General features: G+C 43.5%; 1 protein-coding gene across 33 annotated transcripts in view; it reads right to left on the reverse strand.

Moving 5' to 3' along the window:
* RFFL (ring finger and FYVE like domain containing E3 ubiquitin protein ligase) overlaps positions 1-14082 on the reverse strand; it is an 87028-nt gene that overhangs the window by 37482 nt on the left and 35464 nt on the right. For 4 of the 33 annotated variants that reach the window (XM_081584415.1, XM_081584388.1, XM_081584411.1 and 1 more), the window contains exon 2: positions 7952-8097. The exons of the other annotated variants lie outside the window; for them this stretch is intronic. The gene's annotated coding sequence lies outside the window, so the exon portion shown is untranslated. The remainder of the gene's footprint in view (positions 1-7951; positions 8098-14082) is intronic. 33 annotated transcript variants of the gene reach the window in all.

A 14082-nucleotide genomic window follows, 5' to 3' on the forward strand; every position in this document is an offset into this window, starting at 1 on the left:
TTGCATCCGAAGGCACAGAAGGCATCAGTGCCCTCCTGGAGGCTGTGGTTTGAAATGATGCCGCAATGAATCGGCAAAGAATACACATCAAGATGAAAATAACACATGGAGAAGATAACAGAGAAAAGAAATGAGACAGACTTCAACCAGACATGGTACAAGCAGAGCTCTGCCTGTCGCTACTGAGAGCACAGCCTGAGCCAGGTGGGACAGAAACAGGACAAAAGGCAGGTAAGAACCAGACCAGCACAGAGTCTAAGAGGGAGAAAGGGTTACAATGACAACAAGAAGGGAAGAAGGAGAGGGATTCCACTTTCCACCAATAACAAATCAGTTCTTTTTCTTAAGTGGTAACTGTTTGTTGCAAACAACTGAAAAACATACATAATAATCACAAGTTATAAATGGTCCTGGAAACTCCCTGGTTCCAACTAGTGGATGACACATATCTGCAGAGGGACCTCAGCATCTGCTCTGAAGTTCAGGGGAAAGTAATTCTAACCAATGGAGCTGTGCGAAAATAGCACCCCTGGGGTCTGACCGATTAGATGGCTGCTTCTTCGCCTGGCTTTCAGGAGAGATGACAGACTGAACAGTGCAAAAGAGAAATCTACGGATTTAATTTCAGCCCCGGCATTCTGCCCCGAAGGGCGAGTCAGTCAGGGAAGAAAGCAGTGCAGAGTGGGGTCTTCGACAACACTGAAAACACAGTAAACGGATCTGCGGTTTAATTACTGAGGATCCTTCTTTCCATCAAAAGTGATGACAAAGACCATCAGGATGAAAAACACTCTGCTTCTCCTTGTTCTCTCAGCGCAGGGACAGGATTTACCAGATAGGCTGTTCTGCACCTTCTGACTGAAGAAGTTGCTTTCACTAGATACTGGGACAGTGACTGACAAACTGGTAATCAGATTGAAAAACATTCCCGGAGGGACCAGTGAGAGGGTTCGTAGCGCTCCTGCGCCCTGGGGAAAGCCAGAGCTTCCAGAGAGGGATCCTGTCTAGTATCAAAATGATGTCCTTGATGTAACCAAATGTACTGGGGGTGGAAAGAACAAACTCTAGATTCCTTGTTACTTACTCTCTTCAAACCTTAATTTCCTCAAGAAAAATAGAACTTGCTTCACTGAAATGGTAATTGAAAGGACTAAAATAACAAGCATTTACACTGGACCTTAGTACATAATAGGTGCTCAATAAAATAATTTAAAGAAAATCGTTGTAAGGTTCCTTGTGACAATTTATCTGTTATATCCCCTACTTCAAAAAACAAACTCTGATACCTTTCAGTTCAGTTCAGTCGCTCCGTCATGTCCGACTCTTTGCGACCCCATGAATTGCAGCACGCCAGGCCTCTCTGTCCATCACCAACTCCCGGAGTCTACCCAAACCCATGTCCATCGAGTCGGTGATGCCATCCAACCATCTCATCCTCTGTCGTCCCCTTCTCCTCCTGCCCCCAATCCTACCCAGCATTAGGGTCTTTTCTAATGAGTCAACTCTTCGCATGAGGTGGCCAAAGTATTGGAGTTTCAGCTTCAACATCATTCCTTCCAATGAACACCGAGGATTGATCTCCTTTAGGATGGATTGATTGGATCTTCTCAGTCCAAGGGACTCTCAAGAGTCTTCTCCAACACCACAGTTCAACAGCATCAATTCTGCGGCACTCAGCTTTCTTCACCGTCCAGCTCTCACATCCATACATGACCACTGGAAAAACCATAACCTTGACTAGACGGACATTTGTTGGCAAAGTAATGCCTCTGCTTTTAAATATGCTATCTAGGTTGGCCATAACCTTCCTTCCAAGGAGTAAGCGTCTTTTAATTTCATGGCTGCAATCACCATCTGCAGTGATTTTGGAGCCCAAAAAAATAAAGTCTGACACTGTTTCCACCATTTCCCCATCTATTTCCCATAAAGTGATGGGACCAGATGCCATGATCTTAGTTTTCTGAACTTTGAGCTTTAAGTCAACTTTTTCACTTTTATCAAGAGGCTCTTTAGTTCTTCTTCACTTTCTGCCATAAGGGTGATGTCATCTGCATATCTGAGGTTATTGACATTTCTCTCGGCAATCTTGATTCCAGCTTGTGTTTCTTCCAGCCCAGCGTTTCTCATGATGTACTCTGCATATAAGGTAAATAAGCAGGGTGACAATATACAGCCTTGACGTACTCCTTTTCCTCTTTGGAACCAGTCTGTTGTTCCATGTCCAGTTCTAACTGGTGCTTCCTGACCTGCATACAGGTTTCTCAAGAGACAGGTCAGATGGTCTGGTATTTCATCTCTTTCAGAATTTCCCACAGTTTATTGTGATCCACACAGTCAAAGGCTTTGGCATAGTCGATAAAGCAGAAATAGATGTTTTTCTGGAACTCTCTTGCTTTTTCGATGATCCAGCAGATGTTGGCAATTTGATCTCTGGTTCCTCTGCCTTTTCTAAAACCAGCTTGAACATCTGGAAGTTCACGGTTCACGTATTGCTGAAGCCTGGCTTGGAGAATTTTGAGCATTACTTTACTAGCATGTGAGATGAGTGCAATTGTGCGGTAGTTTGAGCATTCTTTGGCATTGCCTTTCTTTGGGATTGGAACGAAAACTGACCTTTTCCAGTCCTGTGGCCACTGCTGAGTTTTCCAAATTTGCTGGCATATTGAGTGCAGCATTTTCACAGCATCATCTTTCAGGATTTGAAATAGCTCAACTGGAATTCCATCACCTCCACTAGCTTTGTTCGTAGTGATGCTTTCTAAGGCCCACTTGACTTCACCTTCCAGGATGTCTGGCTCTAGGTGAGTGATCACACCATTGTGATTATCTGGGTTGTGAAGATCTTTTTTGTACAGTTCTTCTGCGTATTCTTGCCACCTCTTCTTAATCTCTTCTGCTTCTGTTAGGTCCATACCATTTCTGTCCTTTATCGAGCCCATCTTTGCATGAAATATTCCTTTGGTATCTCTAATTTTCTTGAAGAGATCTCTATTCTTTCCCAATCTGTTGTTTTCCTCTATTTCTTTGCATTGATCGCTGAGGAAGGCTTTCTTATCTCTCCTTGCTATTCTTTGGAACTCTGCATTCAGATGGGAATATCTTTCCTTTTCTCCTTTGCTTTTCACTTCTCTTCTCTTTCCAGCTATCTGTAAGGCCTCCTCAGACAGCCATTTTGCTTTTTTGCATTTCTTTTCCATGGGGATTATCTTGATCCCTGTCTCCTGTACAATGTCACAAACCTCTGTCCATAGTTCATCAGACACTCTGTCTATCAGATCTAGTCCCTTAAATCTATTTCTCACTTCCACTGTAAGGGATTTGATCTAGGTCATACCTGAATGGTCTAGTGGTTTTCCCTACTTTCTTCAATTTAAGTCTGAATTTGGCAATAAGCAGTTCATGATCTGAGCCATAGTCTGCTCCCGGTCTTGTTTTTTCTGACTGTATAGAACTTCTCCATCTTTGGCTGCGAAGAATATAATCAATCTGATTTCGGTGTTGACCATCTGGTGATGTCCACGTGTAGAGTCTTCTCTTGTGTTGTTGGAAGAGGGTGTTTGCTATGACCAGTGCGTTCTCTTGGCAGAACTCTATTAGCCTTTGCCCTGCTTCATTCTTTACTCCAAGGCCAAATTTGCCTGTTACGCCAGGTGTTTCTTGACTTCCTACTTTTGCATTCCAGTCCCCTATAATGAAAAGGACATCTTTTTTGGGTGTTAGTTCTAGAAGGCCTTGTAGGTCTTCATAGAACCGTTCAACTTCAGCTTCTTCGGCATTACTGGTCGGGGCATAGACTTGGATTACTGTGATACTAAATGGTTTGCCTTGGAAACGAACAGAGATCATTCTATCATTTTTGAGATTGCATCCAAGTACTGCCTTTCAGACTCTTTTGTTGACCATGATGGCTACTCCATTTCTTCTAAGGGATTCTTGCCCACAGTAGTAGATATAATGGTCATCTGAATTAAATTCACTCATTCCAGTCCATCTTAGTTCACTGATTCCTAGAATGTCGATGTTCACTCTTGCCATCTCCTGTTTGACCACTTCCAATTTGCGTTGATTCATGGACCTAACATTCCAGGTTCCTATGCAATATTGCGCTTTACAGCATCGGAATTTGCGTCTATCGCTAGTCACATCCACAGCTGGTTATCGTTTTTGCTTTGGCTCCATCCCATCATTCTTTCTGGAGTTATTTCTCCACTGATCTCCAGTAGCATATTGGATACCTTTAATCGGGTTTAATCTATTTTCCCAAAGATCCTCTAAGAACTAAATGACTCCAGTTCCCTCCCACCAGCTCTTAATTTATAATCCCTGAAGAACTGTCTCCAAGGTGGTCAGAAGTAGTTTATCAGAATTGCCTGCCAGCCTGCTTAGTCACTGACTCTTTGATACCCTATAGACTGTAGCCCATCAGGCTCCTCTGTCCATGGGATTTACCAGGCAAGAACACTCGAGTGGGTTGCCATTTCCTACTCCAGGAGATCTTCCCAACCCAGGGATCAAACACATCTCTTGCATCTCCTTGTATTGGTAGGCAGATTCTTCACCACTGAGCCACCTGGGAAAACCATCTAAAGTGCAGCCCTACACTGCTACATTCTTTCCAATTCAACCTCATTGCTAATGAATTTGTCAATTTTCCCCAAAGCCCAGAGACAGCTTAGACTTTTCACCCTTAGCTCCTCAACGCCTCTCAGCTAACCAAATTCAGAGAGGAATGGAAGATACACACTTCTGGTCCCCCCCTGGTGCTCTGTAACTGCGCACTGCACTCAAGTCAGATGGGATTCGGGGATAAAGGCAGGACGAATTCCGACTACCTCCTTAAGACCTTTGGATGGTTCAGTGTATATAATCTCAATCTGAAAATTATGCCAACTTTCTGAAATGTAGTCTGCTCACTCCAGGAATGTGAAATGCCCAGTATCTATCCCAAGAAGCAGAAATGGAGATTTCTAGTTCACCTAGGACCACAAAGAAAACCTTGTATTCACTCCATACTATCTCCTTATGAAGAAAACCTGTGCTTACCCGGTCTTTGGGTTTTACTCTTTGCCTATATATCCCACAACACCGTGCAAACCCCCTCATGTTCACCACTCATTGACAGATTCAAGAGAACAGACATCCCTCCCGATACCAGGAAGAGATGCTGTTTTCATGGATGTTGTGATGTGCTGCTACTTTTATCCATCTGCTCCTGGAATTATCAATACAAAGGAGCAGGACAGTCTTCTTTGCAATGTGGCAGGGATACAGATCACACAAAATATATTACCCAAAGCCTTACCTGCCCTGAACTCATTAGTTCACCAGAATGGTGCTGTTCTAAAATAACTCAAGCATTTTTTAATAATCAACGAAGACCCCAAGACGGACAAAGTAAAGCAGATTTCACAGTGGGACGCAATGAGGAATGGAGAGTCAGAAAACAGGGGTTCTGAAGACTGTTTACCAGCTGAGTGACCCCCAAGCAAATTATTCCCAGAAACTTGCCAAGGTGTAAAACAGTTCAGCAGTTACAATTAGATCCAGTCTCCACACTCAAGGAAATTTTGAAAGACTAAAAAGACCCTGGGGTTATTTGTAAACTACCTAATTCAGGAAACGCTCAAAAGGAGATTTAGAAATCCTGGAATTCAATAAAAGGAACCTGTAATTTAAAAAGTGACTTAGAGGCTAAAATTTCCTATTGTTATCAAAAAATAAATAAATAGCCAAATACAGCTTGAATCTCGCATCTATCAAAAGTAACAGATTAGCAGTCAATTCAGGGGTTTCATTTTGTAAAACACAGATGCAATATGGTGTAAGCTAGGAAGAACCACCACGTGCCAGGAAGAGGGACCTGATTCCCAGAAAAACAGATCTGCACCTCTATTAAGGCAAGGGCAGTATAGATCCTGTTGCCTTAACTCCTTTTCAAAGCAAAAACAGAGACTTCTTCAGCAAAGCTCAAATCTTGACTTATTAACCACACCAAGTTTCAAAACGCAGGCATACAAGTCACAGTAAAGACAAGCACATCCTGTTTGCACTTGACTTCCTGTTCTGGGCCGTCTGATCACTTCACAGGGCTGCTCCCTAGCCACAAATGGGTAACCTTTCATATCTGCCAAACCACTGGTTCACTCACTGGACAGCATTTCAGTGACAACAGAATACATAGTTCTAGAAGTCGGGTGAAAGATGCACCTAAAAAGCACCAAAAACCTATCATCAGTCTCTCAGGCACTTCCTGGATTTCCCAGGCTTCTTCATACTGACATCTGACTTGGAGTAAACAATAAAATCTTAACACAAATAGTGCTGAGATAAGAAAATTAAGCCTGGAACGAAACTTAGGATGTGAAGGCTGGGAAAAAGAACAAGAAAACTTGGAGATGTTTTTATTATTAAACGTTGGCTTCTTTTCAAATGTCAAAGGAGCAGCTCTCTGTCGGCCAGTCCCCAGTGAGCAGATTCTCAGAAGGGAACCTTACCAAAGCGATCACAACAGTTAACAGGACCCTTTCTTGTGAACTCGGTCCCTGATCCAACCTGCTCCAACCTCAGTCTACTCTTCAGCACTGCGGAAGCCTTCAGTTTCAGAGGCCTGGAGCCTCCACTTCAAGCCAAACTTCCACTGTTTTCAAAGAGCCCATGGCTCCCCCAAGCCACATTCAGTGTTGGGAATAAACACTGGACAACGAATATCCCAGTTTTTATGGACAAGTCATTTAGGTTCTTTGCGTCTGCTTTTCCATCTGGAAAAGAGGACAGTCGCACTACATTCATCTCTAATGGCTCTTCCAGCTGTGGAAAAAATGCAGGGATTCATCACTAACAGCAGAAGATGCTGTGGCTTCCTGTATTATTCCCTTGGTCAACAAGATGCCTCTAACATCCCACACCCGGCAATGTGAATATATGCCTTGATCTACCTCCTGAGCACCCAAGGATTTTTTTATCCTGTTCCCTTGAAATGGAAATCAGAAAGTTTCCCACTTGAAAGCTATATATTAACAAACCTTGAGGACTCTTCTTTACACAAGGGCTTTTCATTAAGATCAGAATATAATCACCACTTGGTTCCCACGTTGGTCATAGGATTCCTGGAGAGAATCTGGAGCCACAAAGGATGGAGAAAACTGACCAGCAACATGTGGTACTCCCTCCCACACAGTGACTGCTCATGGGGAAAGAATGAGGCAAATCTGGGTAAGAAAAGGGAGTGGTGAACACAAGTTCAGTGAGTCAGTGCAAAGAAAGAAAGAAGGAAAGCAAAGGAAGAAGAGAAGCAAGCAAGAGGGAAAAGAGCTACACCAGTGAGCTTTTTCCTTAAATCTGAAATTCTGCTTATCCATTTATCCAACAGATATCCACTGCCTACCATGTGCAGGGAACAGAACAAGAGTCTAGAGGAGAAACAAAGGTCAACCAGATAGACCTGCTCAATAATGTTATGGTCTAGCAGGAGAGATAAAGGCATGTACACAAACAACTGAAATATACAGCATAAAGTGTGCTGTGCCATAAAGGAGACATAAAAGAATCCTCCACTGTGAGGCTCAGAGGAGGAAATGATTACTCCCAGGGAGAGACAACACAAGGCTTCATAGGAAGAATGACATTTCAAGCTGAAAACACAACAGAAACAAGGGCACGCAAGTAGGAAATCAAGGGCATATAGTTTCGGTGAATAACTAGATTTGATTAGAGATGTAAGTGGCCATGAAGGGAGAGATGGTAGTAATAATAACTAAATGATCCAGAGAGCCAGGGCTCAACTGGACAGCTGGATTGGAGCCAAACTGAGTATTCCAAAATCAGACTCAGAATTTGAACTTAAATGCAGTGGAGAAGGGATGGGAGGGGAGACTGGAGCTCGAGGAATCCTATAATTTAACCCGTAAAATTAAGATAATAAAATCATCACAAAATCAATGTGTGCAGATACCTGAAAGAGATGCAGATTCTCCAAAGAGATGCAATGTCTTCCAAACCAAAAGCAAAGAAGAAAGGAGGGCAGAAAGGCTTGGATGATGGCATTCATATATTTAAACCAAGAATGTGGTCACATCAAAGTGTGGTCAACAAAGAAACCTAGAAAAAAATAGAAGGGGTCACACTGACTCAGAACCACCCAAGGCAGAGAAATACTGCAGTTAGGTGACACGCCATCCTCTCTGCAGTGGGACAAGTTTCTTTCATGAAGCTTAATGGGAACAGCATATAGCAGCAGTTACGGGTATGGGTGAGATAGCCTCACCGACTCATCACCGACATGAATTTGAGCAAACTCCAGGAGATAGTGGAGGACAGGGAAGCCTGGCGTGCTGCAGGCTATGGAGTAGCAAAGAGTCGGACACAACTTAGCAACTGAACAACAGGGGTATGAGTTTTTGGAGTCAGAGGGACTTGGCTCCAATCTCAGTTCAGCCTCTTACCAGTTTGAACAGAACCTTGGTTTCATCTGTAAACAGAGAATAATGTGTCACCTTTGCAGGAGGATCACTGGGAGAGTTAAATGTCCTCCTTCAGGCAAAGCTTTTGGAGTGCTACCTAGCATACAGTGCGCCATCAATAATCTCAGCTTTTTTGTAACTGTGTTCTCTCCTACCAACTATCCTATCACATTAGTCCATGCTCATGAAAGCAAGCCTGCTATTACTAAACATCAGTTTTCAGATCTCTTGATATTGAACAGCAAGGTCCCAAACAAATCCAGAATCCCATCAACAGGAAAGGAATCCACTCTAAAATAAAAATTGGCATTCCACATTCCCTCGTAGCTCAGTTGGTAAACAATCTGCTTGGAATGCAGGAGACCCGGGTTCAGTTCCTGGGTAGGAAAGATCTCTTGGAGAAGGAAATGGCAACCCACTCCAGTATTCTTGCCTGGAAAATCCCATGGACAGAGGAGCCTGGCGGGCTACAGTCCATGGGGTCATAAGAGTCAGACACGACTTAACAACTAAACCACCATCACCACTCTGAGCTCAGTCACTCAAGTCTGAACACAATCCTGTCTCCAAAATCCTGATCACTTCCAGATACAAAACGAAATCCATTTAGGAGAACCAGACCTAAATTATAACGACCAAAACCCTCAGACGGCTTCCTGAGATCCTAGATGGAACTCAGCAGGCCAGTCCTAATGTCATGCCACCTCCAGTCTACAATAAGTCAACCTGGACAATACGTTCCCACACCTCTCCTTGCCCTCCACCTCTCATACCTTCCAATCACACACTGTGGTGAAACACTTTATCCATCTCCCTCTCTAATCTTCTACAGGTCACAGATCCTATCTTATCCGATCTTATCCATCTCTGCATTCTTTTGCTCCACATCCCAAAACACTGTGCATCAAACAGAACCATGATAAATATTTGTCATAAAAGTGAACTTCAAACACAAGTTTTCTTAGATCCATTTTGATCTGCCATTCCTGTATTCTGAGGCCCTCTTTCATTTACTGAATTCTTATTCTACCACTTTCTTTCCCTCCTTTCCTCAATCTCTCCACACCTGAGCCACCAAATGTTACAGAAAAGTCAGAAGACTTTATTGACTGGGTTTCCAACAAATTTATACAACTGGGACCAAGCCATCCTTGGGCTTGGAAATCTTTATTCATCTCTAGTTGATGTCTCATAACATCTCTCTGAGGAGAAGGCAATGGTGACCCACTCCAGGACTCTTGCCTGGAAAATCCCATGGACGGAGGAGCCTGGTAGGCTGCAGTCCATGGGGTCGTTAAGACTGGGACACGACTGAGCAACTTCACTTTCACTTTTCACTTTCATGCATTGGAGAAGGAAATGGCAACCCACTCCAGTGTTCTTGCCTGGAGAATCCCAGGGACGGCGGAGCCTGGTGGGCTGCCGTCTATGGGGTCGCACAGAGTCAGACACAACTGAAGCAACTTAGCAGCAGCAGCAGCAACAGCATCTCTCTGAAGAGCAGAGCCATGCAGGATTTAGGACATGGGGCCTGGAGTCAGACAGAACTCAAAGTCTTCCTCTGCGGCCTCAGCTGAGGTGCTTAGCTTCCCTAAACTTCATCTTTCAGATCTGTAGAATGAAGTACCTAAATGAGGTAATGATCCCAAAGCCTTAACAACACAGTAAGAGCTCAAAATATGGAAACCATTACTCTTTTCTCCTTTGTCTAAGAACCTTCCAACCTCTGGGCCCTCTTCCACTCCTTCTTTGTCAGATAACTAGAAATCTCCTCCTCTACTTCACCAAAACAATTCAGCTGGGTCCCATCCACTGGAGAGGCAATGGTGGTCCAGTGGAGAACGCCAGGGTCAGGAGTTCACACCGGGGTCAGGAGTTCATCTGAAGCCTCAGATTCCTCAAACTGCAGAATAGGTATTTTAATCTATTCCTATAGAACCACTGTCAGCATTAAATGGAAAAATATGAAAAAGCAGTAAGCAGAAAAAGAGCAGGGAGAATAAGTGAAGTGATAAGGCTTTCAAGTAAAGCAGATCCAGTTTCAAATTCCAGTTCTATCACTGAACTTGTGTGATCTAGGGCAAGTTAATTTCTCCAGATCTCAGTTTCCTGTCTGTAAAATAGGGGAAATAACTTCACAGGGTTCTTAAGAGGTTTAAAACACTGTGTAGCCTAACTAGCACATTAATTTCCCATCTTTCTCTCTACCTTTTCTTTTCTTTCCATCTCAATCACCAGATCAGCAGAATCCACCATTTTTCACCATTGATTAAAAAAAAAAAATCAGCACATCTCCAATATATCTATATTTAACAGCAAAAGTAAGAACTGTACAAAAAAGCTCTTAATGACCCAGATGTGTGGGTCTGGGTCATTGGTGTGGTCACTCACCTACAGCCAGACTTCTTGGCATGTGAAGCCAAGTGGGCCTCAGGAAGTGTTGGAAGTACTTAGGAAGTACATAGAAAGCTATTGGAAGTGATGAATTCCAGCTGAGCTATTTACAATCCTAAAAGATGATGCTGTAAAAGTGCTGCACTCAATATGTCAACAAATTTGGAAAACAGCAATGGCCACAGGACTGGACAAGGTCAGTTTTCATTCCAATCCCAAAAAAGGGCAGTGCCAAAGAATGTTCAAACTACCGTACAAGTGTGCTCATTTCATGTGTTAGTAAGGTTATGCTCAAAAGCCTTCAAGCTAGGCTTCAGGGGTACATGAACCAAGAACTTCAAATGTACAAGCTGAGTTTAGAAAAGGCAGAGGAACCAGAGATCAAATTGCCAACATTCGTTGGATTGTAGAAAGCAAGAGAATTCCAGAAAAACATCTACTTCTGCTTCATAGACTATGGAAAAGCCTTTGTATGGATCACAACAAACTGTGGAAAATTCTTAAAGAAATGGGAATACCAGACCACCTTACCTGTCTCCTAAGAAATCTGTATGCAGGTCAAGAAGCAAGAGTTAGGAACCGGACATTGAACAACTGACTGGTTCCAAACTGGGAAAGCAATACATCATAGTGTATATTGTCACCCTGTTTATTTACCTTATATGCAGAGTACATCATGGGAAATGCCAGGCTGGATGAATCACAGGCTAGAATTAAGATTGCCAGAAAAAATAGAAACAACCTCAGATACGCAGATGATACCACTCTAACGGCAGAAAGTGAAGAGGAACTAAATAGCTTCTTGATGAGGGTGAAAGAGAAGAGTGAAAAAGCTGGCTTGAAACTCAATTTTCAAAAAAACTAAGATCATGGCATCTGATCCCACCACTTCATGGCAAATAGAAGAGGAAAAAGTGAAAGCAGTGATAGACTTTATTTTCTAGGGCTCCAAAATCGCTGCGGACGGTGACTGCTGCTATGAAATTAAAAAACTCTTGTTACTTGGAAGGAAAGCTATGACAAATGTAGAGAACATATTAAGAAGCAGAGACATCACTTTGCTGACAAAGGTCTGTATAGTCAAAGCTATGGGTTCTCTAGTAGTCATGTAAACATGTGAGAGTCAGACCATAAAGAAGGCTGATCGCCGAAGAATTGATGCTTTCGAATTGTGGGGCTGGAGAAGACTCTTGAGAGTCCCTTGGACTGCAAGGAGATCAAACCAGTCAATCCTAAAGGAAATGAAACCTGAATGTTCACTGGAAGGACTGATGCTGAAGCTGAAGCTCCAATACTCTGGCCACATGATAAAAAGAGCCAATTCATTGGAAAAGAGTTGGGAAAACATCTTTCCTTGATGTTGGGAAAGACTGAAGGCAAGAAGAAAAGGGGGTGGCAGAAGATGAGATGGTTGGATGGCATCACCAACTCAATGGACATGAGCTTGAGCAAACTCCGGGAGATGGTGCAGTCCATGGGGGTCACAAAGAGTCAGACACAACTTAGCAACTGATCAACAACACTACACAAATAAACTGTGTTCTATCTAAAGCATAATACTAAAAAGAAATTTCAAAGGGTAAGATAAAAATATAGAGAAACTTAGCTCTAATAATTCCTTCCCATACTCCAAAGGAAGGTTATATCTGTCCCAAGAATTTGGAAATTCATCTTGGAAGTCACCATACTTCTGTGGAAATTATTTTGAGACAAAGGTAAACAGAATAGACTTGGTATAGCTCCCAGCACTGTGAATGACAGAGTACATGCTCAGTAAATACCGGCTCATCACAGATTTTAGAAAACCTGCCTCTACACACACACTTCTCTCTACACACACACGTTTGCACAAAGTGAGCTCTCAGTTCAGTCTCTCTTCCTCTTCAATCCCCAGCTTCCCCCTGCTCCCCTAGAACAGATGCTGCTCCACTTCACTTCCATATCACACAGCTGTTCATGAACTCTGCTCCTCTCAGCTAAAAGCCCTTTCTCCAAGGTCATCAATGATTTTGTGATGACTAAATGCGTGGCCTTTTCCTACATCAAACCTCGACAACCTCCCATATACCAATGACCTACCTTCTTCTTCCCTTTGGTTCTCACCGAAAACACAATAGTCTGGCTCTCCTTTGAAGACCCATTTTCCTCCCTGTCCTTCCCTGGCTCCTCCTTTTGTCCCCTAAATGTCCCCTGGGGCTCTGCACTAACCTTTCTTGCTTTCCTTCTCTAGTGAATGCTATTGGGTTTACTTTTAGAATATATCCTGCAAACACCCCACCTGTTCCATGGCCATACCCTGTCTTACATGTCATTATCTTCCTTAAGAACTAGAGCAAACTCCTCACTGACCCCCTCTTGTTGTTGTCTGGTTTTTTATATTTATTTATTCATTTCTTTTTGGCTGCGTCGAGTCTTAGTCGCCGCACGTGGGCTTAGCTGCCCGTCAGCGTGTGGGATGTTAGTTCCTTCGTCCCCTGCACTGGCAGGCCAATTCTTAACCACTGTGCCACCAGGGCACCACCAGGGAAGACCCTAGCCCCCTCTTTGCCACTGTATTCTCCACACAGCAGTCAAGGTAAACTTCTCTTTTAAAATATATATTCTGGAAAAAATAAATAAAATATAAAATACTGTTACTCTCCTGCTTGAAAGCCACCGTGCCCTTTTGTAAAGCCTAGACTCCCTATATGGCCTACAGAGGCCCCAGGTGATCTGGTCTCTGCCTTCCTCTCCCACTTTACCTCATGCCACCCACCCCCATCAGGGCTTCCCTGGTGGCTCAAACCATAGAGTCTGCCTCCAATGTGGGAGACCCGGGTTCGATCCCTGGGTCAGGAAGATTCCCTGGAGAAGGAAATGGTAGCCCACTCCAGTATTCTTGCCTGGAGAATCCCATGGACAGAGAAGCCTGGCAGGCTACATGGGGCTGCAGAGTCGGATACGACTGAGCAACTAACACACACACACACTCTCTTCACCCGCCATCACTCCCGTTCACCTCACTCTAGACCCTTGGTGGTCTCCTTTTATTTTGACTCCCTCAAAAAAAAAAAAAAATTCATGTATCACTTGTGGTTTCTCTCCTGCCAGGAACATCCTCCAGAGCTCTTCACAAAGTCGGCTCCTTATCGGTCACGCTTCAGCTCACCCTCCAGACAACGCTGTTGTCTGGCACACAGTGGAAGCTCAGTAAGTATTTGTTGAATAGATTCCTCCGTCTTAGTGAGAC

This window comes from Giraffa tippelskirchi, chromosome 3, assembly GCF_054371585.1.
Source record: "Giraffa tippelskirchi isolate mGirTip1 chromosome 3, T2T-mGirTip1v1.2.pri, whole genome shotgun sequence".
Classification (NCBI taxonomy): Eukaryota; Metazoa; Chordata; class Mammalia; order Artiodactyla; family Giraffidae; genus Giraffa; species Giraffa tippelskirchi.